We start from the raw sequence: 26,638 nt of genomic DNA, 5'->3' as shown, positions 1-26,638 counted from the left end.
TATGTACTTACCTAAAATGACCTGACCCTCCAAAACTCAGCCTTCTTATGCAGCCTTGATTGGGGCAAACATGGAGCATAGTGTAGGACACTGCACAGTGCAATGGTTCTTGTTGACCCTCACAGACTCCTTCAAACACAGAGCCAGGCTTCTCACCGTAAAATGAGAGCGAATGAAGCTGAAAGGAATCCAAAGAAGGGTCACAAATCTGAGAGGATTAGCAAGTAAAACATGAAAAATTATTAAGGGAGTTTAACATGCACAGTCTAGAAAAAAGACAACAGAGTATGTGGTAGCATACAGCAGTTAAGGGGAGGCCACGATAAAATAATAATAATATTAAGAAAGGATATAGTAAGTAGAGCTGGACAAAACTTTTCAGAAAAATGGTTTATTGGACAAAACATGCAGTTTCGGTCAACCCAAAACTATTTGCAAATTTGACATGAATAGTTTTGTCCTTTCACAAAATGTGTAGAAGAGGAGATGGAAGTTACAGTAGTGCTACTGCCACCTTCCCCTGCCCACTTTTAGTGCCAGGGTACGGGCACTCAGCTGGGATATGGGAGACCCAGGTTCAAACACCTGTTCTGGAACAGAACCAAAGCAGAGTTTTTTGATTCACTGAAACTTCCAAAACATTTTAGATTTAGTTCAACCTGAACCTGTTTTTTGTTTACTTCAGAACAGCCAATGAACCAAAACATCAGTTATTTGCCCAGCTCTACTTGGGAGGGAATCAGTGGAATTTAACAATAAGGGCAATTAGACACTGGAATAATTTGCTGAGCATGGTAACCAAGGCTTGGTAAAACAGTTGGGGCATGATCCTTGGAGGTACGAAGTATAGTACTTAGGCCATAATTTAGGAAAGCATCCTTTCTTCAGTACTGCACTTAAGCAGGTGCTCAATATATGCATATGCTTAGGTGCTGTCCTGAACTGGAGCCTTAGTGGTGACTGAGGCAGATTTTAGGATAATCTACTTAATTAACAAAAAATAACTTTTACAATGCAGCATTGTGTTGTTTATGCAAAAATCTTTGACATATTGAATGGTGATCAGGAACACGTGATAAGGAAGAGTCAACATGGATTTACCAAGGGCAAATCATGCCTGACCAACCTGATTGGCTTTTATGATGAGATAACTGGCTCTGTGGATATGGGGAAAGTGGTAGACATGATATACTTTGACTTTAGCAAAGCTTTTGATATGGTCTCCCATAGTATTTTTGCCAGCAAGTTAAAGAAGCATGGATTTGATGAATGGACTATAAGGTGGATAGAAAGCTGGCTAGATCGTAGGGCTCAATGGGTAGTGATTAATGGCTCGATGTCTAGTTGGCAGCTAGTAGCAAGCAGAGTGCCCCAGGAGTTTGCCTGGATGACGGGATGGATTGCACCCTCAGCAAGTTCGCGGATGACACTAAACTGAGGGGAGAGGTAGATATGCTGGAGGATAGGGATAGGATACAGACAAATACTTAGACAAATTGGAGGATCGGGCCAAAAGAAATCTGATGAGGTTCAACAAGGACAAGTGCAGAGTCCTGCACTTAAGGTGGAAGAACCCCATGCACTGCCACAGTCTGGGACCGACTGGCTAAGCGCAGTTCTGCAGAAAAGGACCTGGGGATTACAGTGGACGAGAAGCTGGATATGAGTCAACAGTGTGTCCTTGTTGCCAAGAAGGCCAATGGCATATTGGGCTGCATTAGTAGGAGCATTGCCAGCAGATCGAGGGAAGTGATTATTCCCCTCTATTTGGTACTGGTGAGGCCACACCTGGAGTATTACATCCAGTTTTGGGCTTCCCACTACAGAAAGATGTGGACAAATTAGAGAGAGTCCAGTGGAGGGTAACAAAAATGATTAAGGGGCTGGGGCACATGACTTATGAGGAGAGGCTGAGGGAATTGGGCTTGTTTAATCTGCAGAAAAGAGTGAGGGGGAATTTGATAGTAGCCTTCAACTACCTGAAGGGAGGTTCCAAAGAGGATGGAGTTAGGCTGTTCTCAGTGGTGGCAGATGACAGAACAAGAAGTAATGGTTTCAAGTTGCAGTGCGGGAGGGTCTAATTTGGATATTAGAAAAAAATTATTTCACTAGGAGGGTGGTGAAGCACTGGAATGGGTTACCTAGGGAGGTGGTAGAATCTCTATCCTTACTGGTTTTTAAGGCCCAGCTTGACAAAGCCCTGGCTGGGATGATTTAGTTGGGGTTGGTCCTGCTTTGAACAGGGGGTTGGATTAGATGACGTCCTGAGATTTCATCCAACCCTAATCTTCTGTGATTCTATCATTCTAATGCTAAAAATATGGGAACAGCATGAAATAAATTGATTTTAAGATCCAAAAAAGTAACCAGAGGCTATAGAGCAGGTTGTATTATTCAGACTAGAAGTTATGCGGCAGCTTCATGTAAATTGTCAAAAAGTAGGGTTTGGGTTAATTAAATATGAAACAGAACAAAATGAAAAGGACAGTAGGCCCTACGTTACTTATTTTGATCTTAGATCCTATTTACTTTACGCTGTCCCCATGTCTTCAGTTTTGAGTATACAGTGAATAAGATGAGCAAGATCTGGCCCTTTGATAGGCTCAGTATTGGATGGAATATAGTACCAGAGTGATAAAGAGCTACATCAGCTACCCTGCCTAACAAGGACCCTTCAAAATATCTGGGTGGGGGGGAATAATGTACCGAAACAACCTACAAATCGATTGAACTTCCATGGGATTAAATGTCATTTAAAGTCTTCTGCAGGGCTGGTGAGCTGCTCACTCTTGCTGTTTAGCAGAGGTTTGGCCCATGCACAGTTGCTACTGACCACGGTTTGCTAACAGGAATGGAATACATAAAAAACTACAGCTCTTTGTCAAATGCCTTATTCCCTGTGTATGGGATGTGCCAAAACGACAACAAATGAACGAGAGAAAGCATTCTGATTTCACTCAGTTCACCAACTAAGCTGATTCTTTCCTTTTTTAAAACATGGACTGTACAGTTAGTCTATAGAGTTATTAACCTCATGATCAAAAGAAAGTCTTGAAAGAATTAAAGATGTTCAGTCTCATGCTGTTTTGCATGGCTGCGTCCCTACAGTTATTGTAGTTATTTCTTATAGGCAAGTGCAGTCAAGTTAAAGCAATGAATATTTTATAAAGACCTGTAGTTCTGCACTTTGGAAATATGATGAAACTCAGTTTATGTTTCACAATAGTTAACAGGTGAGAGCTGGGAACGTAAGCTAGGTTTCAATATTGGATATGCTCAGATATTCTCTGGTAACCAAGTACATTCAATATCATCTGAACAGCTGTGAGCCAATAATCTTTGAAGCTTCATTTTCAAATGGTTTACTTACAAATGGTTGACCAATAACTTCCACTGGTGCTGTGGAGACACTGGCTGTCAAAGGTTAAGCAGGAGAAATACAGGTTCTGATATCAGAGCTATATTGGTTGTGGCAGGAAGAAAAAAGATCTTGACCCACACCCTTCATTTATTACGTTTGACTTGCTCTGTGGTGTAGTCTCCTGTTTTGCCCTGGGAGACTTCCATGTGGCTGCCTGAATCTCCCACCCACAGCAGAAACCAAAGTACTGCAGGGACCACAGAGATTCAGTAAGCTGCCTAGAGTGCCATTGCTCAGTCAAGAGAGAACCAGTTCCCTAGAATGGTCACCCTATGGTATTTCCCACGTAGACAGCTGTACTGTAGACAGCTGGGTACATCGCTCAGTTCTGTAGTCACCGGGCACCCCTCTGTGATCTGGTAGATTCAGGCAGTTGCTCACAGCTGCCATTAGTTCTGTGAGGGAGAACTGCCAACCCAAGTGTTTTTGGCTCCCACCCTTGTCTTTCCCACACCATATCCACAATCAGTTTCAGCTCTCTTGGGGGAAGGATAGCTCAGGAGGCTGAGAAGGCGCTTCAGTCCAGTGCTGTATCCCCACTTCCCCTTCACAACACCCCAGGCCTAACCCCTTCCAGATGCAGGACAATCGTTTTCCCAAGCCTTCCAGCCTAACCCACCCCATCCGATGCCTCTCAGCCCCATCCCAATGCCCTCGGTCTCACATGGCAGGCCTTACCCCATCCAGCCCTTCTGTTCTCCCCACACCATAATCCTACCCTTTCCCAGCCCTCAAGCCACATGCCCCCACTTTACCCATCCATTCTAGCTCTCTCCTCCCTACTAAACGTCCTAACTCCCAGCCTGAACCTCATGCAAAGTTCATTGTACCCCACCTCATCATCTGAATTTTATATGTGGGACAGGCCTGTGGGGTAAAATGGCTCCTCAAAATGAGGCAAGTCTGAGAGGGGTGGGTGTTATTGATCCAGCTGATGGGGATAAGGTAGCTTTTGTGTTGCATATATGCATATTTGTGTCATTTATGTAAATGAGAAAATTGAATGTTAATCAAATAAAGGCATATCATTTGCATATAATCTTCAAATTGTGAGACCTTCAACCTTTACATGTATTGGAGTTACTTTAGATTTACAGCTGTGTTAGCAGAAATTCAGGCCTATTTTGCCTTTCTCTGCTCCTAACGTTCTCATGATAATATTGCCTTTACTGCTCAGTTAGCATGCCATACCACAGTGAGTTAATCAAGTATTTCTATTGCAGGACCAAAATATTCATATATATAGGTAATTAAGTTAATCAGCATCATTTGGAACATTTTGTCTTCATAGTCATCAACTCCCACTGAATGGCATGAGACTCCCGTTCAGTGGCAGTTTAGGGAAGGCCAAGAAATCAAGAGCAAGCCAATTAATTTAAATGTTATTTCACAGAAAAATGGTGAAACAAAGAAAAGCACTACTACTGTAGAAAAAAAGTAGGTAAAAGAGCCACGACTGAATCCTAATGGGGACACATTTCTAATTATGTTTGGCTTCAGATGCTAAACTATTCATATGGCAGATTGCTTCCTTTGCCAAAAGCATTTGAGAACTCCAGTAAATTAAAGCAGGAGTCTCTAAAGTTTAAACCTTGTAATATACAAAGCCATATTTCATGCACATCAAGTGCTTTTCAAAATCAATGCCAACCATCTCGGGTAGAGGAGATATCATTTTAAAACTTGGTAACAGCTGTGATGGATTTATTAGCTCAAAAGCACACTGATAGGGAAATAATGTTTGATGTGGGGTAATACATTCCATCAGTTCCATTTCCAGTGGAATTTATTATTTAAGCTCCTCTAGCTAAATATGAAAGAACAAAATTATAGGGAAATTGCTGCAGTTCAACTCAGAATATATTGAGACAACTATGGTTTTTGTCTAGGATTAAAAGGGCATGTAGGAAGATGTATTAAATGCTAGGGCAGCAGATTCTAATCCCTACCAAAAATAGGCCTTTTTTCAGAGCATTTTCCACTTCTAAGGACTAGAGAATCCCACTTTTCTTTCAACTTGGACCTTAGAAGCAGAAAGATCTCAAGAGCAACCTCAAAGAATGTCACAGATATAAGGACAGGAGCAGTAATATTAATAAAATAAAATCTTTGGGCAGACTTGAAACATATCAACTCTTTTTAGATACTAAACCTACCTCTCTCTTGCTGGAAACAGATACATGAACTTCGAAGATGTAATCAAACCTGAACTTCAGGCTTTGAATTCTGGAGAGGAAGGGACTGTCCTCTTGTATAAAAGGAAAGGGCTTGTAGAGATTAGGTGTGTTACTAAACATATATGTATTTAGTAGTATGTCTAGTATGATTATGTTGCTAGCCTAAGATGAGAAAACCTTCACCATTTTAAGTAAGGAGGACCATGGGCCTGGTCCAAATCCTATTGAAGACAATGGGAATCTTTCCACTGACTTAAGAACAGCCATGTCAGACCAATAGTCTATCTAGCCCAGTATACTGTCTCTAACACTGGACAGTGGTAGATGTTTCTGGCAGTTGGAGGTTTACAGACACCCGGAGCATGGGGTTGCATTCCTAACCATCATCAGCCATTTTGTTACCCAGTTTAGGGAGATCCCATGGTAACTCTTTTCAATCAGCTTTGGACTTAATGATAGTAATTTTGTATTGTTTGCAAATTTTGCCACCTCACTGTTCACCCCCTTTACCAGAGCATTTGTGAGTATGTTGAACAGCCCAAGTCCTGGCACAGATCCTTCGGGGTCCCCATTATTTAACTCTCTGCATTGGGAAAACTGATAATTTATTCCTACCCTTTGTTTCCTATCTTTTACCGTATTACTGACCATGACAGGACCTTCCTTCTTTTCCAATTACTGCTTGCTTTGCTTGAGAGCCTTGTCAAAGGTTTTCTGAAAGTTCAAGTAACCCATATCAACTAGATTACCCTTGTCCACATGTTTGTTGTCTCCCTCAAAGAATTCTAATAGATTGTGGGGTATGATTTCCCTTTATAAAAGCCATGTTGACTCTTCCCCAACATATGTTTATATATGTGTCTGATAATTCTGTTCTTCGCTATAGTTTCAACCAATTTGGGTATGGCTACACTTGCGAGTTGCAGCGCTGGTGGAGGCTTTCCAGCGCTGCAATTAGTAAGTGTCCACACCTGCAGGGCACATCCAGCGCTGCAACTCCCTGGCTGCAGCGCTGGCTGTACACCTGGCTCAGCATGGGGAATAAAGATTGCAGCGCTGGTGCTGCAGCGCTGGTCATCAAGTGTGGCCACACACTAGCGCTGTTATTGGCCTCCAGGGTATTAGCAGATATCCCAGAATGCTTTTATAAATTACTCTCTTTGTTTTGTTATGCAGCCTCTCTTTGTTTTGTTGTGAACTTGGAGCTCCGTAGCTCCGTTGATCCTGGAGCTGCTTATCTACAAACACAGCTCCTGTTTGCTGTGATCAATCTGTGAACAATCAAATGAGATAATGAGGCAGGCAGGGAGTGAGTGTTTGCTTGACAGAAACGGGGCAGAGGGGAGAGAGGGAGTCCGTTGGCTGCAGGCTGTTTGCAGTTAAGAGTTAAGGGTAAGGGATCGGGAACATGTTCTGATTTTTCAAGGCAGGAAGGTAACACACAGTGTTGGCTCCAAAAATCCACTCTCTCTCTCTCTCGCCCGCTTTCTGTCACACTACGCCCCACCCCACCCCCCTCTTTTGAAAAGCACGTTGCTGCCACTTGAACGCTGGGATAGCTGTCCATAATGCATCACTCCCAACAGCGCTGCAAATGCTGCAAATGTGGCCACACACCAGCGCTGGTAGCTGTGAGTGTGGCCACACACCAGCGCTGGCCCTGCACAGCTGGACGACCAGCACTGCAACTACCAGCGCTGCAGATTTGTAAGTGTAGCCATACCCTTTGTCTGGTACTGAAGTTCGGCTTATTGGCCTGTGATTGCCAGGATCACCTCTGCATCATTTTAAAAAATTGTCATGACATTAGCTATCTGCCAGTCATCTGGTACAGAGGCTGATTTAAGCGATAGGTTACATGCCACAATTAGTTGCTCTGCAATTTGATATTTGAATTCCTTCAGAACTCTTGAGTGAATACCTCTGGTCCTGGTGATTATCAATCAGTTAATCAATTTGTTTCAAAACCTCCTCTCTTGAAAAGTTTACAGTCTTTAAAATAGACAACATGGACAAGGAAAGGATTATTATCCCTATGATACAGCCAAGGAACCAAGGCACAGAGATTAAGCAATTTGCCTAAAGCCACACAAGCTGTGGCAGAGGGGAGAACTGAACCCAGATCTCACAGATTCCCATCCAATGCCTTAACCATAACACCATCCTGCCTCTGCTTAAAAAACACATTTTTAATTTTTCAGTGAAAAGTTAATTCCATTTTAATATTCTTCTGCAGCTTGGTAAAAACAGACTCAACACATTGACCTTGTGGTTGGGCGTAGAGAACACGTAGCTATGTGCCATCGTGGAAGGCAGGCTGTGTCCACATTGCAGTGTGTAGCTACATGCTGCAGTGAAAGGCTCTGGCAGCCGCGAGGCAGCAGAGAGCTGCCAGAGCCTTTCCCCACGGCCGGAGTGTTTCACTAAGGATATGTCCAGACTACCCGCCATATCGGCAGGTAGCAATCGATTTATCAGGGATCAATATATCGCGTCTTGACAAGACACAATATATCGATCCCCGAACGCGCTCCTCGTCGACTCCAGAACTCCACCGGAGCAAGCGGTGGTAGCGGAGTCAACAGGGGAGCCACGGCCGTCGATCCCGCGCCATGAGGACGGGAGGTAAGTAAGTTGACTTCAGCTACGGTATTCCCGTAGCTGAAGTTGCGTATCTTACATTAACCTCCCCGCCCCCCCATTGTAGACCAGGCCTAAGGCACAGAAAGGCTCCAACAGCACGGCAGCAGTGGGACACTACACTGCTACAAATAGCAGCGTGGACATGGGAGGCACTACTTGGGCATATTGAGAGCCATGTAGGCTATATACCCTAGGGTTCTGGCATGCCTTGCCCTTTACCCAGGATAGCTGGGCATGCAGTGTCTGTACTTTACACACCAGCTCAAGTGTAAACCTACCCTCAGTGGTACTGCATGAGAACCAGGAAGTGAGCCTAACTAGAAAAAGCCTAGCAGCAACTAAAAAGTGAACGTTTCGCCTCTTTTTTCATTGTCCAAGCTGAGTGGAATGGAAATAATAAACAAGCAACATAAAGGATGAAAAGTAAATTATATTTTGAAATCATCTGTACACTTCTAGTAATCTAAGATGTTGTTAATAACATGAGTAAGGACATTTTTTTGCCCAGCAGTAAGCTAGAGGTTTAATTTCCTATTGATTTAAGCTGATGTACAGACCACATTTCTATTTACTTGATTGATTCTTACAGCTGGAGGGAGTCAAGTCACCTGTAAATTAGACATTTATTTTCTAGAGGTGCCTGTTAGATAAATGTTTCTGTAAACAAAATACCTTTATTTTTAATTAGAGGCAGTAGGTCGAATTCACTGGTGGCATAAGCTGGTGGGACTCCAGGGAAGTCCATATGAATGGTGAATTTGGCCCTGTATTAATGTGTATAAAATTATTTGGGTTCAAGGAATTAGATTTGGGGGGGCGGGGGAGGTTATTTTACGGCCCAGAAGTCACATGGCTCTCTGGGGGGCACATATTCTCTCAGGAAATATTGTAATAGTAGCATTAACCCAGCCACATTACAGGTACTGAATATTTTTATGCCTAAGAGGTCAGTCATCGGCAGGGACCAATTCAACATCCAGGGGAAGGGGCACCCACTTTGAATGTGCACTTGGGGGCCCATCTGAGTATTGCTAGGTCCCTTACAGAGTTATGTCGGCCTATGTTTTAAAACAGGAACGAGTGATTTGGGGTGCTTCAATTTCGGAAGCCTTGAAAGGGCCTCTTTTTCAGACAGCACTGAGCACCTGCCTTCTGAAAGCCATTAGTCCTCACCATCACACATAAAAGTAACAAACTTGAATGTTATAGTCACCTTGCTAAGCATGAGTTGGAGGCTCCATTCCCCCCTCTAAAAATAAATCACTTTAGGAATAGGGCTGAAAAGTAGACAACTATTCAAAACTCCAGTGCCACTTTAGTCTCTCAACTCCACATGTTACGGATAGACATCTCCTTAAGCATTCTCTTTAAAAGCTTCCTGTCAAAGTTTCTCCAGACTACTTGACAAATCAACTTTTTGCTACATCGAACCCAGCAGGGGGGAGGTACTGCAGCTTACAAGAACCAGAAGCGAAAAAAATTCTCGTTCATTTCAAACAGCAGCAGCCAGACTTAGATAATGGAAATCAAGTTCCTCTCTTCAAATCAGTACTGTTGTGATTCTAAATGATGTTGTCTCAAGCGTAAAGGATATAGTTTGATTTTTCACATACATTGTATCCCCAGCAAGCTCTGAGATCAGGGGGAAAGTACTTTGACAAGGGAGCTCCACTAACATTGTGTTTGTGTGTTTCGGATTCACATATTTAAGGAACAGGGATGTATCCAAAATATTATAAATGAGTTTATATAGTGGTTCTGAACTACTTATCTCTTGACTTTGAAGAAAGTAATTCCGTAGATTAATAAAACAAGTAATTTCTTTTAAAATCTAATTTACCATTAATACTTTCTCCCGCCCACCCTTTTTTTTTGTTTTGTTTTTTGACATTTCATTCACTTTCAGCAGTGAAGCTAGACTTAACAGGCTCTTCTGTATCAGCACAATGCCTTGAATTTAATTAATGCCAGGAAATGTCGGCACCTACTGCCAGTGGATCTGTGGTTCTAGGATCGGACTCCTGAGTCATCTCAGGACCCATATGTAAATCTGTGGTAGAGATCATCCTCGAATCGAGGGATCGTCAATGATTATGATGACATTTGCAGTATACTATTCAGCTCCTAAATACAGTCTCTGTATTCTGTATAGCGTTCCAGACAAGATGTTATCTCAAATAAAGCTCAGAAACAAAACTGGAATTCAATCTGTGCAGAAACCTGTTTGCTCCTCTATGGTTCAGAGCCTTTTTTAATTTATTCTTAGTATGAATGCCTCTTGTCGAGGTCTGTGAGTCCATACATACAATACAATTCTGTCTGGGTTTCCAATACTGTTATAGGATGTTTAAATTCAAACAAAATATAAGGGAGGAGGGGAAGTTTGCCTCCTGAAAAAAAATATTTTCACATAAAATCTTATAAAACCTAAAAATCAATGGCTATTAGCCAGGATGGGCAGGGATGGTGTCCCTAGCCTCTGTTTGCCAGAAGCTGGGAATGGCCGACATGGGGTGGATCACTTGATGATCACCTGTTCTGTTCATTCCCTCTGGGGCACCTGGCATTGGCCACTGTTGGCAGACAGGATACTGGGCTAAATGGACCTTTGGTCTGACCCAGTAGGGCCGTTCTTATGTTTAAATATTATAAACTTGCTTTACCTGGTTAGTGTGTAACTAAGGCGGCAGTTACCCCTCCAGGTGCCCATACCCCTGGAATCTGTTGGGTATGTCTGCTCTGGAGCAGAAGGTTTAAACTCTAGCTCAGGTAGACATACCTGTGCTAGCTTTGATCATGTTAGCATATTAAAAATAAAAGTGTAGCTATGGTGGGTGGGACGGGCTAGCTGCCCGAATACAATCCCATCTGAAACCGTAGGTATATACGTGTGTGGCTACAACAACCACAGCTACTCTTTGGTTTTTAGCACACTAGCTCCATCAGAGCTAGCACAAGTATGCCTGCCAAGGCTGGAAATTACAATTCCAGCTCCAGTGTAGACATTCCCTATGTGCCTGCCATTTATCTACTGGCTTGAAGTAACTGAGAACTAACAAAAAGATACATTGTTGCAACTAATTTTCTTGCTGGCTTGTATAATTAAGCTCAGAGGCAGAACTGAGCGGCACAGGAATGTCACAAGATTTGGTCCGGGATGGGTGAGAAGGTTCCATTCTTCAGGGTCGGGAAGCAGTGTTCCCTGCATACCGCAGTTTCAGAAGAGATTAAAAAGTTCCTGCCTGCTCAGGTGAATTGGGCTTCTATATAGGCAGCCGAGAAAAGCTGGTATATACAGCAGGCCTAGATCTGGACAAGGCTGAATCTCCCTTTTCCTGCTGTGGACGTACACATGTGCCAGTGTATACAGCCCATGATTTTGGATTGACAGACGCTCCCACTATGTACCTCCTGCTGCTCAGCGATGCTCCCTCCACCTGCCACACACAAATGTAATTGCCATAACAGATACGGAACCAACATACTGTTAAGATTCCAGTCTCCACGGTGTGTTTGACTGGTTCATTAATACATCTCAGCAGCGTGCCCCAGACACTCAAGGCTTGTGTTACTGGATCATTAACACACACCACCTCATATCTAGGTGGTACAGGGCAGCATACTGTTGAATTACAAAGGCACAGCTGTGCGGTTTGCAGATGTGTGCCCTTGCAGGGTAGAGATATCACAAATACAGTGCAGGTGAGTTTGTTTTTCCTCTTTAGGAATTATTGATGGCAGAGCTGGAGAGATTCAAGCCTCCACTGGCAGGTTTCCTGCAAGGTTCGGTGGTAAGGAAACTATTTTTGGAAGAATAAAACACTGAAGATGAATCAATTCCTCATCTCTCCTACAGAGCATGACTTTTACTTATTTACTTATCATGCAGTTATAAAGAAGTTTAGTTAGACATAGCCCATAGACATAAGTATGGTGGACTGGGATCCCTTTCCAGCTGCACTGTGATCAGCAGGTTGATAGATTAGCTGTTCGAGATAGGACAAGTGAACCAGGCTTAGAAAAAATAAGCACAACCCTCACACACCCCTTGAACCTATGACCGTTTCCAGAACTATGAAGATGCTAAGTATTCAATTAGATTCATCTTCCCCTTGCCCCCAAATAAGCTTTCATTTTTATGCCCCTCTAGGTGTCCAGAGTCTCAGAGGTGCTACACTTCTGTATGAAAAAAAAATATTGGTTTTGATTCACAATAGTATTTCAGGTCTAACTGTGCAGTGTTCCTCCCGGTACAAATGAAATTAGACTGTTTAGGCAGAGTTCACACCCCCAGGTAGAAACACCTGTCCTCACACTCTCTAATCAGCACTGGGATTTGGCATCCCTACCCGCCGCTTAGCAAGTGAGGCTCAGTTTAAGGCAGTGGTCCCCGACTTTTTCGTCTGGTGGGCGTCAAGTGACGTCATCGAGAGGCGTCGCCGCCAAAACGCCGCAGAAATTTGGCCGCATTTCGGCGGATGCTCCACCACCGGCCAGGATGCGGGCGCATTTAGTTGGGGACCCCTGGTTTAGGGCAACCCCGTCAATCAGGGCATGCTGGGCCCAGTTCTGCTGCCCTTTCCTCGTACAATAAGGATAACAACATTTCATTACCCTTGCACTCAAATACTAGAATGATCTGTAACCTAACACCAGCTAAAACTGATCATATTGGTAAAACTGATCAATCATGCGGCACACCTAGGCAGAGTAGGCGTGTCTATGCAAACACAGTCTGTTCCTGAAGTCTGTTCCCCCAGTGCACCACTAGATGTCAGGAGAGTGCTCATTCAGACCCTGCTTATATAAAGAAGGGAGAAATGGGACTAGTTTTAACTAGGGTGACCAGACAGCAAGTGTGAAAAATTGGGACGGGGGTGGAGGGTAACAGAAGCCTATATAAGAAAAAGCCCCAAATATCAGGACTGTCCCTATAAAATCCCAGCGGTATCATGAGTGTTAATGGTTGTTCAGTACTTTGATCTCAACTGAAATGCTCTCTGTAGGTGCTAAACAGTATCACATCATGTTAGAGTTGGAAAAGCCCTACCAGATTACTGAATCCATCCTACCACAAGTGAGGTCATGGTACCCTCGAGGGGGCACATCCTGTACTCAGCTGAAATGGCACATGATAGATATTTGCATGATAAACCTACGGGAGCGAAGATGTTACAAAAGTTTAACCAAATAACTTCTCCCTTTATCCCTACCCATAGCAGTGTTGTTACCAGTTAGGATAGCTAGAGGGGAACTGCTGAAGCTAATTAGAGAGACCGTGTGTGTGCAATAATATCTTTTATTGGACTGACTTCTGTTGGTGAGAGAGTCAAGCTTTTGAGCCACACAGGTCCTGACCCAAAGAAGAGCTCTGTGTGGCTCAAAAGCTTGTCTCCTTAAAAGATATTACCTCACCCACTTTGTCTCTCTAATATCCTGAGACAGCTGCACTATATTGCATAGAAACTTATTAGCGAAAACTGTCTGATCCAAAGCCCATTGAGGTCAATGGGAAGAATCTCCTTGATCTCAATGGGCGTCAGGTCAGGCCCCAAGAGGCCCTAAGGTTTTTCAGAAGTCTTTTCTCCTCCTCCCCTTCTTGCTCAGTTATTTTGTGTTGGTGACTAGAAAGCCTCATCTCCCAGCCCTGCTTCCAGAGACAGAGTTTGGACATGCCCTGTTGGCTTGGGTCCCTCCCAGCCGAGTCAGTTTACAAAATTAAATTTGTAAATTAAATGGCTGCATGTCAGGCCTGGAGCTTTTGGAAATTTAAAGGGACTGGAATAAGGTAAAACAGCAAACAGGAGTGAATCTTTCATGTGCTTTGCAAAGAATGATTTTTCCATTAGAATTCCCAAACGGCAGTTCCATGGACTTCTCTAAGCTCCCGAAGTCTCACAGGAGGACCACGTTGAAAGGTAATAAGCAATCTCCAAGCAAAAGAGTCAATTAACAAGTTATCTTTGACATTGTGAGTCAGCCTTGTATGCCAAATGGATTTCTTTTTTATACAGAATGTTCAATGAAACCCGTTGTTCATGTGCTCACAACTTGTGAATTTATGTAACACACTCCAGTTAGCATTTCTGCATTGCTCTGTTTTACAGTGCTATAGATTTAAGCTGCAATTTTTAAAAGAGTTCAGAGTTGGTCTAACTCTGCTCCTACTGAAGTCATTGGTAAAACAACCAAATTAGACCAACACTCTGAGCTTCTGAAAAATCTGGTGTCTATCGATTTTTTCTGTGTTGTCTATTTAGGGCCATATTCTGATACCCTTAGTCATATTGGGTAGCACCTTATTGTACAAATGGTCCCAGTGACTTCAGTGGGAATATAACCTTGGAATTTTTCAATGGGAGTAAGTATATTGGAATCTAACTTTGAATTTTAGCGTCCACAAGATGGGGACCTGCATGGACTCCTCTAAACTTAAATCCTAGTTAGATCTGGTAAAGCTGCCACCAACTAGAAATTCCAGTGTCTAGTACACTCCCTGTTCCCCCAAACTTTCCCTGGGGAACACAGATCCCAACTTCCTTGGATCTTAACACAAAGGGAAATAATCCATTCCCCCCACCTTCTTCCCCCTCCCCTTGTCCTTGGGAGAGATACCTTGATTCAAACTCCTTGAATCAAACAAAGAGGGATTCACTTTTCCCCCTCCCCTTCCCCTGAAAATCCAAACAAGGGAAGAAATCACTCAGGTTCTAAAAGAAAAGATTTTATTAAAGAAAGAAAAAAAGTACACGATCTCTGTATCACCAGGATAAAATATACAGGGTCTACCTTATAAGTCTGGAGAGGTTCCCCGCCCCCTCCTTTCTCAGAATAATCAAAGTAACAGCAAACAGAAATAAAGATATTTCTCCAGCCACACACAATTGAAAATGCAGAAATTAATTAGAAGACTAATTCGCCTTTCTAATACTTACTATACTGGATAGTAGGAAATACTTCAGGAGAACTTGGAGACATGTCTGGCCTCTCTTAGATCCAAAGAGAGAATGGCAATCCAAACAAAGGACACAGACAAAGCCTTCCCTCCCCAGAGATTTGAAATTATCTTGTCCCTTGATTGGTCCTCTGGTCAGGTGTTCATCAGGTTACTGAGCTTGTTAACCCTTTACAGGAAAAAGAGACTTTAACCCTTAACTATCTGTTTATGACAGGAATCTATCGATTTTTTCTGTGTTGTCTATTTAGGGCCATATTCTGATACCCTTAGTCATATTGGGTAGCACCTTATTGTACAAATGGTCCCAGTGACTTCAGTGGGAATATAACCTTGGAATTTTTCAATGGGAGTAAGTATATTGGAATCTAACTCTTAGATAGAAGTATCAGAGGGGTAGCCGTGTTAGATGGAATAGAAGCTGTCAGGAACAGTATCCCTGATGATGCCACAGCACAACTGGTTGCTGAGCTCTGTGCCTTTATCCTCACACACAACTATTTCAAATTTGATGACAATATATATCTCCAGATCAGTGGCACCGCTAAGGGCACCCGCATGGTCCCACAATATGCCAATATTTTTATGGCTGACCTGGAACAATGCTTCCTCAGCTCCCGTCCACTCACGCCCCTTCTCTACCTATGCTACATTGATGACATCTTCATCATCTGGACCCATGGGAAGGAGACTCTGGAAAAATTCCACCATGATTTCAACAGCTTCTACCCCACCATCAACCTCAGCCTGGACCAATCTACACGGGAGGTCCACTTCCTAGACACCACAGTGCAAATAAGTGATGGTCACATTAACACCACACTATACTGAAAACCTACCGACCGCTATGCCTACCTTCATGCCTCCAGCTTCCATCCCGGGCACACCACAAGATCCATTGTCTACAGCCAAGCACTTAGGTACAACCGTATCTGCTCTAACCCCTCAGACAGAGACCAACACCTACAAAATCTCCATCAAGCATTCTCAAAACTACAATACCCACACGAGGAAATAAGGAAACAGATCAACAGAGCCAGATGTGTACCCAGAAGCCTCCTACTGCAAGACAAACCCAAGACAGAAACCAACAGGACTCCACTGTCCATCACGTACAGCTAAAACCCCTCCAACGCATCATCAGGGATCTACAACCCATCCTGGACAATGATCCCACACTTTCACAGGCCTTGGGTGGCAGGCCAGTCCTCGCCCACAGACAACCTGCCAACCTGAAGCATATTCTCACCAGTAACTGCACACCGCACCATAGTAACTCTAGCTCAGGAACCAACCCATGCAACAAACCTCGATGCCAACTCTGCCCACATATCTACACCAGCGACACCATCACAGGACCTAACCAGATCAGCCACACCATCACTGGTTCATTCATCTGCACGTCCACCAATGTAATATATGCCATCATATGCCAGCAATGCCCCTCTGCTATGTACATCGGCCAAACTGGACAGTCTCTACGAAAAGGATAAATGGACACATATCAGATATTAGGAATGGCAATATACAAAAACCTGTAGGAGAACACTTCAACCTCCTTGGCCACACAATAGCAGATCTTAAGGTGGCCATCCTCCAGCAAAAAAACTTCAGGACCAGACTTCAAAGAGAAACTGCTGAGCTTCGGTTCATCTGCAAATTTGACACCATCAGCTCAGGATTAAACAAAGACTGTGAATGACTTGCCAACTACAGAACCAGTTACTCCTCTCTTGGTTTTCACACCTCAGCTGCTAGAAGAGGGCCTCATCTTCCCTGATTGAACTAACCTCGTTATCTCTAGCCTGCTTCTTGCTTGCTTATATATATCTGCCCCTGGAAATTTCCACTACATGCATCCGAAGAAGTGGGTATTCACCCACGAAAGCTCATGCTCCAAAACGTCTGTTAGTCTATAAGGTGCCACAAGGCTCTTTTCTTAGATAGAAAGCTTTTTAAGACAGGGACTATGGTTTCCTGTATGTCTATAAAGCACCTACTACAAAGGAGCCCAATCTGAGTTTGGGCAGCTGTAGCTATACAAACATTAAATAAATATGTGTTGATCATTAAAGGTAATAATTGAAGATATACCAATCTCCTAGAACTAGAAGGGACCTTGAAAGGTCATCGAGTCTAGTCCCCTGCCTTCACGAGCAGAACCAATTTTTGCCCCAGATCCCTAAGTAGCCTCCTCAAGGATTGAACTCACAACCCTGCATTTAGCAGGCCAATGCTCAAACCACTGAGCTATCATTCCTCCTACAATGCCTCAAAGAAGTGAGGCAGTAGCATTATTTTTGTTAATTAATCATCCAAGATATGCATGTGGCTAACTGGAGAAACTCAAATTCAGACTCAGAGACTCAGAGACTTTAAGGCCAAAAGGGACCATCATGATCATCTAGTCTGAGCTCCTGCACATTGCAGGCCACACAAGCTAACCCACCCACTCCTGTAAATAAACCCATAACCTCTGGCTGAGTTACTGAAGGAAGACCTGTGCTTAACACTGAAAAGACTTTTGCTGTTTCACAATTCCTTTGATTTTGGATCATTTATTGTATCACAGAAAATTTAGATTACTGGAATAAATTGCCTAGGGAGGTTGGGGAATCTCCAACATTGGAGATTTTTCAGAATAGGTTAGACAACCACCTATCAGGAATGGTCTAGATATTACTTAGTCCTGCCTGGAGTGCAGGGAATTGGACTAGATGACCTCTCAAGGTCCCTTCCAGTCCTACATTTCTATGATTATTCTTGATGTTGTCAAGGATCACCAGCCAACCAGCTCAGTTTACCATGGTTCAGTCAAGTATTTTCTCTCTTTTCCCATCACCAGGTTGCAGAGAGCACTGTCCCTGCATTGGCAGAGCATAGAAGAATAGGGCGGAGGTTCTTTATACCCTCTTCCCTTCACTGTTGCCCAAGGATCACTGAGAATCTGGCCCACCAAAGTACTTAGGTATGTGCTCAATGTTAAGCACATAAGTAGTTCCATTGGCTTCAATGACTTCACTGGGACTACTCACATTCTTTAAGGGGAGCACATGTCTAAGTGCTTGGTCACCATGGGACCCTTGTTTGTATGAACTTCACTTAAGGACAAAGGGACTAAGTCCAACATTTCCAAATGTAGGTCTCTGAATTTGGCACCTCAATACAAATGGCCTAAGTACTGAGCATCTGCAGTTCCCATTGTGGGTGCTCAGCACCTGTGTCAATCCCAGTTTGATGCTTTAAACTTGGGCAACCAACATTAGACACCACTTTTGAGGGGCTTCACCTCTCCATGCCTTTGTTTAGCCTCCTTTGAACAGCCACACCTACCAGCTCACTGGGGTGATGCCATTAATATTTTACAAGTGATTTGCGCTCTTTGGATAGAACAGGTTATATAAAGCATTGCAGTATTTCATTAATACATGTGCTTCACATTAAGTCAATTAAAATTTAACCTTTCCCTAAGGTGAGAACAGTGCAATCCCTATGCCATCTATTATCAGATTACGAAGAGAGCCAGGAAGTAAATAGAAGGTAGCCCTTTTCAAAAACAATTGTTTCTGTTTTAGTGCAGATAGGTTGTTTAATCTGGGTTACAAAAGGTTTTCAAAGATCCAGGTTTATACAAAGGAAGAAATTAAATATACAAAGAAAAGAAAAATAGAAGAAAATATTGTAGCCTGATATATAGATTATATATTAATTATATTGACAATTTAAGAATTCCCAGTAATCACTCTGAGCTTTGACAGGTTCTTGTCCTAAGATCAGTTCCAATATTATTAAAATTGCTGTTCAGTTGGGAACCCCTAAGTGCAGAGTTGCATCACTCACATGTTAGGAACCCTTCTGTATTTACAATAGTTTATTATACATTTAGCAAAGTTATAAACACTCTAACCCAGCAAGGTAGATAGAAATACTACAGAATGCACATCTGAACATCCATATACACACACATCATGCCTTGCAGAACAACCTGAAATGTTAACCATCATCTTCCTCATCTCTCTTTCCTCCCGCACACAGACTGAGATATAGTTTTTATAATATGTTACGCTGACACCACTATGTCTAATGCATATTCAGTAGGGGTTTTCCCCCTCTTCCTTATTTGTATTTCATCACCCTACTAGTGTTGGGGTGCTGTTCTCCTATAGGTTAGTATATTAATGATCTCAACTTATTATCATATATGTCAATTTGTTGCCATGGCACACTTGTGGTCAGACATCCTCAGATGTTCTATCCTACAATATCCAAAAGCTGGTGTTACCTCAAGTTCCTGTGTTTGGCTGGTGTCATTATTAATAAATTTCCTCCTTCCACACACTATTCCAGTTCCCCAAAATTTAGGGGTGACTGCTGGGCCATTTATCTGTGGCCTCAAGCCTCATGCTGACTGCTGAAGCCAAAGTCTGACAGGAGACAGACCTGTAGGTTCCTTGTGTTACTGCTAAATAAAAATAATACTAAAGTGAGTTTTATGGGCCACAGTATTATTATTGAGACAAAACCTGCAGTAAACCATCACAAAGATCACTCTGTCAAGATCAAAAGATTCATAATTTGCCCTCCTTTAAGAAGTTACATATTTTCTAATCATACATCCATCTTCGTTGCTTAGACAAACAAATCAACTTTATTTGTTCCCCAGGAGGAGGGCTACCAGAATGTTACAATCCCAAATTCTCTGCTGGGCGACCTACTAACAACAGTGCCATGGGTCAGTTTCCCCCAGGGTCACAAGGATGCTATGCAAATATATGACACCATCCCACGGCTTTGCTTTCCTGGCTCTCACATTCCGATAAGCAAGTAAGATATTAAACCTCAGACAGGAGGCTAGCCACCTGCAATGGCAGCTACAGCAGAAAGGCTGAGGATGGAATGGATGTTTGTCTTGGGAAAGGATTTTGCAAGAAGGACTTGGAACAAATGGAGACAGAGATTCAAGGAGGGAGTGATTTGGTGTAATTAGCTAAGGACTTCGTTATCAAAAGTGGAATGGAACTCAAACCTTTTACTCTAAAGCAGAGGTTTCTGCCACTAGATTTATACTAAATTTGGCTGACTCCCACTCCAGTCCCCTATCCACTACTATACCATGCTACCTGGATTACATAGCTCAAATACAATTAGATTAGATCGAATGGATCAGGCAGATAGATCTGTTCAGATACAATACAGGATGGGATTAAGCATCATGGCGTGTACAAGAGCACATGGCAGCAAATTCTGTTCAGAATATAGGCACGGGGATAGTACAGTGCACAAAGACATTTCTGCCTTTGTGAGGCCACATAGGCGAAAGCTAAGAAATATATCCATAAATACATATAAATATGGCCTACACTTTCACTGCTTTCAATTCAGTAAAACCCTGCTATCAAATTCACAGCACAGTTAATGCTGTTGGGTTTTATTAATTTATTTTAACTGGGCTAATCCAGGTGATAAGAGTTCACAGTCTGTCATGAAGAGCTGATCAAAGCGGTAAAGCTTCCTTCTGGCTAACAAAGAAACTCATTGTACTCAGTGTGGCCAGTATGCAAGAAGAAAGGTCACCCAGCTCAGGAGCAGCAGATGAACAAAATGAAATCTTGATTAGACTGGGTTAGATGGAGTTGCAGCATAATTACTTTTGCAAGCTTGCAGAGGATTAAACTGACTTAATTAAGATGATTTTAGCCTGAACACACTGTATCAGTTGTTTGATAGTAATTAATATGCAGATTAGAAAAAATAGAGTAGGAGATTTTGCATTAAGGCAAGTATTTCCTTTCAAAATGTCAGCGACATTTCAAGTCTTAGTGCCCATCTACAAATAATTATAGATTGGGTTATCTTTTCCTTAATATACTTAAGCATTAGGAAACTGATTATTTGTTAGGCATTCTTTTTAATTTCCAAAAAGTTTAGTGTGGGTTCAGAAATTAAAGTTCCAGTTTTGCATAACAGGCTTTAAAGGAATTAGTGATAACTTGATTGTTCAAATGACTTAATACTAGAGATGAAGAAATGTAGTGTTGGATACGATTGATTTGGTTTATGTTTGTGGCTTTAAATGATGTAAGCCAGCCGGAGCACTAGATATGCTAAACTGCTAAAGCTAATTATTTTTATTAGTAGTAGTAGCACCTAGGAGCCCCAGTCATGGACCATATCCCACTGTGCTAGGCCCTGTACAAACACAAAGCACATGATAGTCTATGTTCCAAACAGCTAAATAAATATACTGGACTTTTGAGAAATCGGTCACTTGATAACAAGTTATAATATCACACTTTCCACCCATAGATCCCAATGCATTTTACAAATGTAAACAAGTATTATTATCCCCATTTTATGAATGGAGGCACAAAGAGGTTGCAAGCCAACATTTTGACGCGCCCACTGATTTTGAATTCCTTAATTTGTGTGCGTCCATTTTGTGTCACTTACAGCTTGATTTGCAGAGAATTCAATGGGAGTTCTAGGTACCACCTCTAAAAATCAACCCCTAGGCATCTCAAGCTAGGTGTCTAATATTAGTGGACAGTTTTCAAGACCAAAGCCCTATCCATTTCCTTGTCAGAAGGACTGAAAATTCAGTTGTAAACAGAAATCATTTTGCAACCTTAACTGTGGTGCATCTACTTGCTGGCCAATACTAGAACCATATTGGTTCCACCTCTGTTAAATTATATAGTCTCCCTTCCTCCAAATAAAGGAAAAGGCTAATAGCAAGAGCAACCCATTAAGGTTGCAATGTTACTGAAAGTCATTAGATGGCACTCCTGAGACAGCCTTAGAAGTTCTGTTTAATAGACTGTACAGGCAGTTAGACCATGGGAGAAATGCTGTATTGATAGTTGTGGTGCAGTTCTTTTTAGAACTTGTGCATTTCACTAGTAGAAGTGTGTCACTTCCTCGGTCTCTGCCTAGAGTGATTTCTTAGGGCAGGTCTACAGTACAGGGGAAAATCGATATAAGATACGCAACTTCAGCTACGTGAATACCATAGCTGAAGTCGAAGTATCTTATATCGAATTACCTACCGCCCTCACGGCGCAGGATCGATGTCCGCGGCTCTCCATGTCGACTCCGCTACCGCTGTTCGGGTTGGTGGAATTACGGAGTCGACAGGAGCGGGTTCGGGGATCGATATATCGCGTCTAGATGAGATGTGATATATCGATCCCCGAAAAATCGATTGCTACCCGCCGATACGGCGGGTAGTGAAGACGTACCCTTTGGTGCTGAGCTGCTGCCTACAACCACCACAAAAAAGAAAAAGATTACAAGGGCAGTCAGTTCACATATGGCCAGTTAGCTCAAAAAGCAGTACTACATGCTGGTATCTGTAGTCTTTCTGAATCACATTACCAGGGCAGTGGCAATGTTCCATTTTTATGCAAATAAGGTAGTACCTGAGACGTCGCCAGTGCAGTTCTATTAGACAAATTCTGAGCACCCTACTCCACTTCCTCAACATCTTTAGAGAGGCTTTATCTTACATCCCTGACCCAATGACAGCCCTCTAGCAGTTACTGTGACAAATCTGGTGTTGATCACCAGACTCAACTCAATCCACTCAGGTGCTGAGCACCCTCAGCTGAAGAGCATTGCTGTTGCTCAGCACCCTGCAGAATTAGTTCTTTTGTATATATGCCATTGCTTTACTAACTCTAGCCACACGTGCTGCTTTTAACCAAATGAGCTGATCCTCTACTAAACCTGAAAAATCTCCTGAGAAGTAACATAATCTTTAATGTTACATACTGCTAGCACATGGCAATTATTGCATGTATAACTGGCATCTTGCACAGGCTCAGTGATTCGTTTCTACAGCTGACATTGTATTTTTATTTTAAAAAGTGCTTTTCTTCCTCAAATTACCAAGAGAGTGATTTAATATGAACTAAGACACAATTCTATCTACCCTTGTGCATTAGCTGGGACAAGACAGTGTTAGTTTGTAGGTCTGGTACTCATGACTAGGATTATGATTTTGTCATAGAGGTCACGGATTCTGTGACCTCCAGAGATCTCCATGACTTGAGCCCGCAGCGCCTGGGAGCTGCAGGGTCTCCCCATTGCCTGTGATGGCTGGGAACTGCGAGGCCCCGAGCTCCCTGCTGCCCCGGGCAGGGGAGCTCAGTGCCGCCACGGGCGGCCGAGGAGTCCCGGGAGCTTGGAGCTGCTGCGGGTGGCCGGGGTGCCCCAGAGGAACAATGGGGGTGTCCCACAGGTGGGAGCCACAGGTGGCAGGGATGACCTGCAGCTCCCAGCTGGGCCCGCAGGGGTGGTGTGGGGACCCTGGAGCTCCCCATTTTGTCATTTAGTAAAAATCATGGATAGGTCACGGGCTTCCATGAATATTTCTTTATTGCCTGTGACTTGTCTGTGATTTTTACTAAAAATATTCGGGACAAAATCTTAGCCTTACTCATGACAATCCCCCAATCTTAGATCCTTTTGTTTTACAAGGCAGGATCTAATGTCTTAGAGACAGGACAAAAATCCTGCAGTTATCCTCCATCTTTTAACCTAATGGCTATTTTGGGGGGCGGGGGGAGTGAATTATCAATGAAATGTGATTTAGAAAAGGAGCAGCCTGGAAGCCAAGTGGCCACAGCACAGCATGTGTTTAAGAGATCTGAAAGCATTGAGATAGAGCCAAGCACATTCTGTGGTACCAATAAATCAGTAGAATGTGCAGTTCAGCTGGATCTTGGCTTAGATGGGGAATAGCTATTAAATTACAAGCTAGCTGTCACCGTTCAGGGCAACTGCACCTATATTCTCCCTTTGTGATCCACAGGGCACTCACATTTCGGTTTCCAGCTCCCCAACCAACACATCTCTTGGGCGGAGACCTGCATCTCTCTCTCTTGTGCCAGGGGTATTTCCAGGCTGCACAGTTCCCTGCCTACATTGTGAATTCCCCAGCAAGTCAGACCCCCTCAGCAGGTCTGCTTTGCCGTCCTTCCTCAGCGGCCCACAATTGTCCACAATTAAGTGACCACGCAGCTCCCTGCTACCAAGCACATTTATTCTTAAGGTTAAAATAAACAATAAAAGAACCTAAACACATGCTGATAAGCTTCCCAGAGATCACCCCGTCTCCAGCCAGGGCTCTGGCAGGTGAGCAGTCCTTCAAACCCCACCAAGGGTTTTCTTCTGTGGTTACATATAAGGTCATAACCAGCTGGGCTCAGAACAAGCACAGCCATGAATCTGTGAGTCACTTCTTTATACCCTTTGGGTCTTTGATCTGCCCTCATGTACCAGATGATCAGCAAACAAGAGGTCCCACCTCATGGCAAGCTTCAAAAGACTGACTTCTTGCATAACCAGAGAGTTTACAGCTGGATACATCTCCCACCTGCCTTTAAAAAGTCACATGGTTTCAGCTAGAGAGACAAGGTGGATGAGGTAATATCTTTTATTGGATCGACTTCTGTTGAGAGAGACAAGTTGGTCCAATAAACCTCTCTCTAACATCCTGGGACCAACCAGGCTACAACTACACTGCATTGTTTCAATTAGTCCTTTGAAGCTCATAGCACTTACCAGGCTTTACATCAGTTATTCCTCCCCCTAGAGACATAAACATTTGCATTTTTAACGCAATGAACTCCTAAAATACTTACACTTAATTCAATATGATTTTTTCTGGCTATTGCAGGAAATTTGCCATACCTGTCACACTAGTTCTGGGCTGGGCTTTGATATGACATTTTGAAGGCTGTGCAGACTGATCAAAATAAGAGGAACATGTTCATGGAAGATTTTGAAAAATTTCAGCTGCTGTATGAGGCATTGTAATAAATAGTCCCCTGTCTTGTGCTGCAAATCTAGAGGTGGCATTATAGATGGGAATGCTTCTGCTGCCAGCTTTCTGGGAGATTATTATATATCTTGCTTGTGGCTTTAAAATAAACTTCAAGTGTCAATTATACCATCCTTCACCTGGGTTTGGACTGAAAAAGAACCATTATTTTCAGGAGGAGATTATTCTTTGAACTGAAGAAAAAAACTAGTTGTTCTATAAATTCACTGAAGGAGGTTGGTTTCCTCCCAAAACACCAAAGGCCCTTTGGTCCCTGTGAATTTACCTAGGTTCATAAAGCTATTTCCAGAATTAAAGAAGAATTTACAGCATGGCTAAAAGTAAATCAGACCTTGATGCAGTGCTTAGCAAGCAATTTCCTTCTCTGTCCATATTTGCCATTGCAAATAAAAGACCAAAAAAAGTAACTATTAGAGAAAGTAAAATGGTCGTTTACAACATTGTCTGACCTGTTTATTCTCCTGTGCTCTTAAATTATTGGCAGGCTTCGTTCACTTCAAGTTCTGCATTAATTTTTGAAAAGGAAAAACAAAATGTAAGTGGCAATCTTACCCTCATTTACGATCCTATCAATACGTCAGGGAACAAACTTTGAAAAGCATCTTCTGGAGGCACAGTTCTGAATAGAGATGTCCTATCATTTTGCTTCCCCTGCCTTTTTCTTATTATTAAACTCACATAAATTAGAGATGGAAGAAAGACCTGGGAGGTTCTCTAGCCATCTCTGTGCTAGTGCAAGACTGGTCCATGTGTCTTCCTCTACTTTGTCCAGTCCAGTAGTACAATGATGCAAGCAGAGGAGCTTCTCTTATTTGATTTGGGTGACTATCCCATGATACAATAGCTCTTCCCAACATGATATTCAGCATATTTCTATTGCTCAATTGCACCCCTTCATTCCAACTGACAGCTTCTTGACCTACACAAACATTCTCCATTTCTCCTGTGGTTAAAGCCTTCAAATACTTTCTGAGTGTGGCTGGTCTTGATTCTGCAAACAGTTTAAACATCATTTAAATAGGTCTCCTCACATGCTTAAATCTTTGCAAGGTTATGGCTTTAGACTCTGTCTGAAAATGTGGATACAATCTTCCTGGTTCTTCATTCTCCCCACAAGAGTCAGATGGGAGAATTCATAGGAGAGTGAAGCGTTGTTATTTTGTTGCAATAAGAACTTAAGGCTCAGGCCCCTATTTTATGTAGCATGAGTGAAATACGACTTGTGGATTTTCAGCTGTTCCTAACGTTTAAGGATGATTTAGGAAATGAAGGACTTGAGAGAGATGTTAAACTTCCTGTCATGTTTTTTTTTTAAATCTAGTTCCTTATAAGAAATTTGCAGACCAGTAAGCCTGTGACTTCTGTCGTTTTAATTAAACCGAGGTTTTAAAAGTGTCTCTTTAAGCGCCTATATCCTAAGAACACAACTGTATTTGATTAAGAATGATAGGTCAGATCATGTCACCCATGATCCATCTCCTTCCCCTTCCCCTTCTGTGACCTGGAGGGGCCCTCAGTCACCACTGGGGTGGGGCCAGTCTGATGTAGTGGTCAAAGCATGAGTCAGGTATCAGGAGACTGGCAGAGTCAGGTTACCA

General features: G+C 42.7%; 1 long non-coding RNA gene across 1 annotated transcript in view; it reads left to right on the top strand.

The window, feature by feature from the left end:
* The first annotated feature begins 11,794 nt into the window (after nucleotides 1-11,794).
* The window catches only part of LOC123364074, a 44,515-nt gene continuing 29,671 nt past the window's right edge, over nucleotides 11,795-26,638 (top strand). The window contains exon 1 of the long non-coding RNA XR_006576989.1: nucleotides 11,795-11,943. This is a non-coding gene — a long non-coding RNA (uncharacterized LOC123364074). The remainder of the gene's footprint in view (nucleotides 11,944-26,638) is intronic.

This window comes from Mauremys mutica, chromosome 2 (assembly GCF_020497125.1).
Source record: "Mauremys mutica isolate MM-2020 ecotype Southern chromosome 2, ASM2049712v1, whole genome shotgun sequence".
Lineage (NCBI taxonomy): Eukaryota > Metazoa > Chordata > Testudines > Geoemydidae > Mauremys > Mauremys mutica.
Note: the sequence above shows the minus strand (reverse complement) of the source record. Positions and strands in the feature narration are given on the sequence as shown.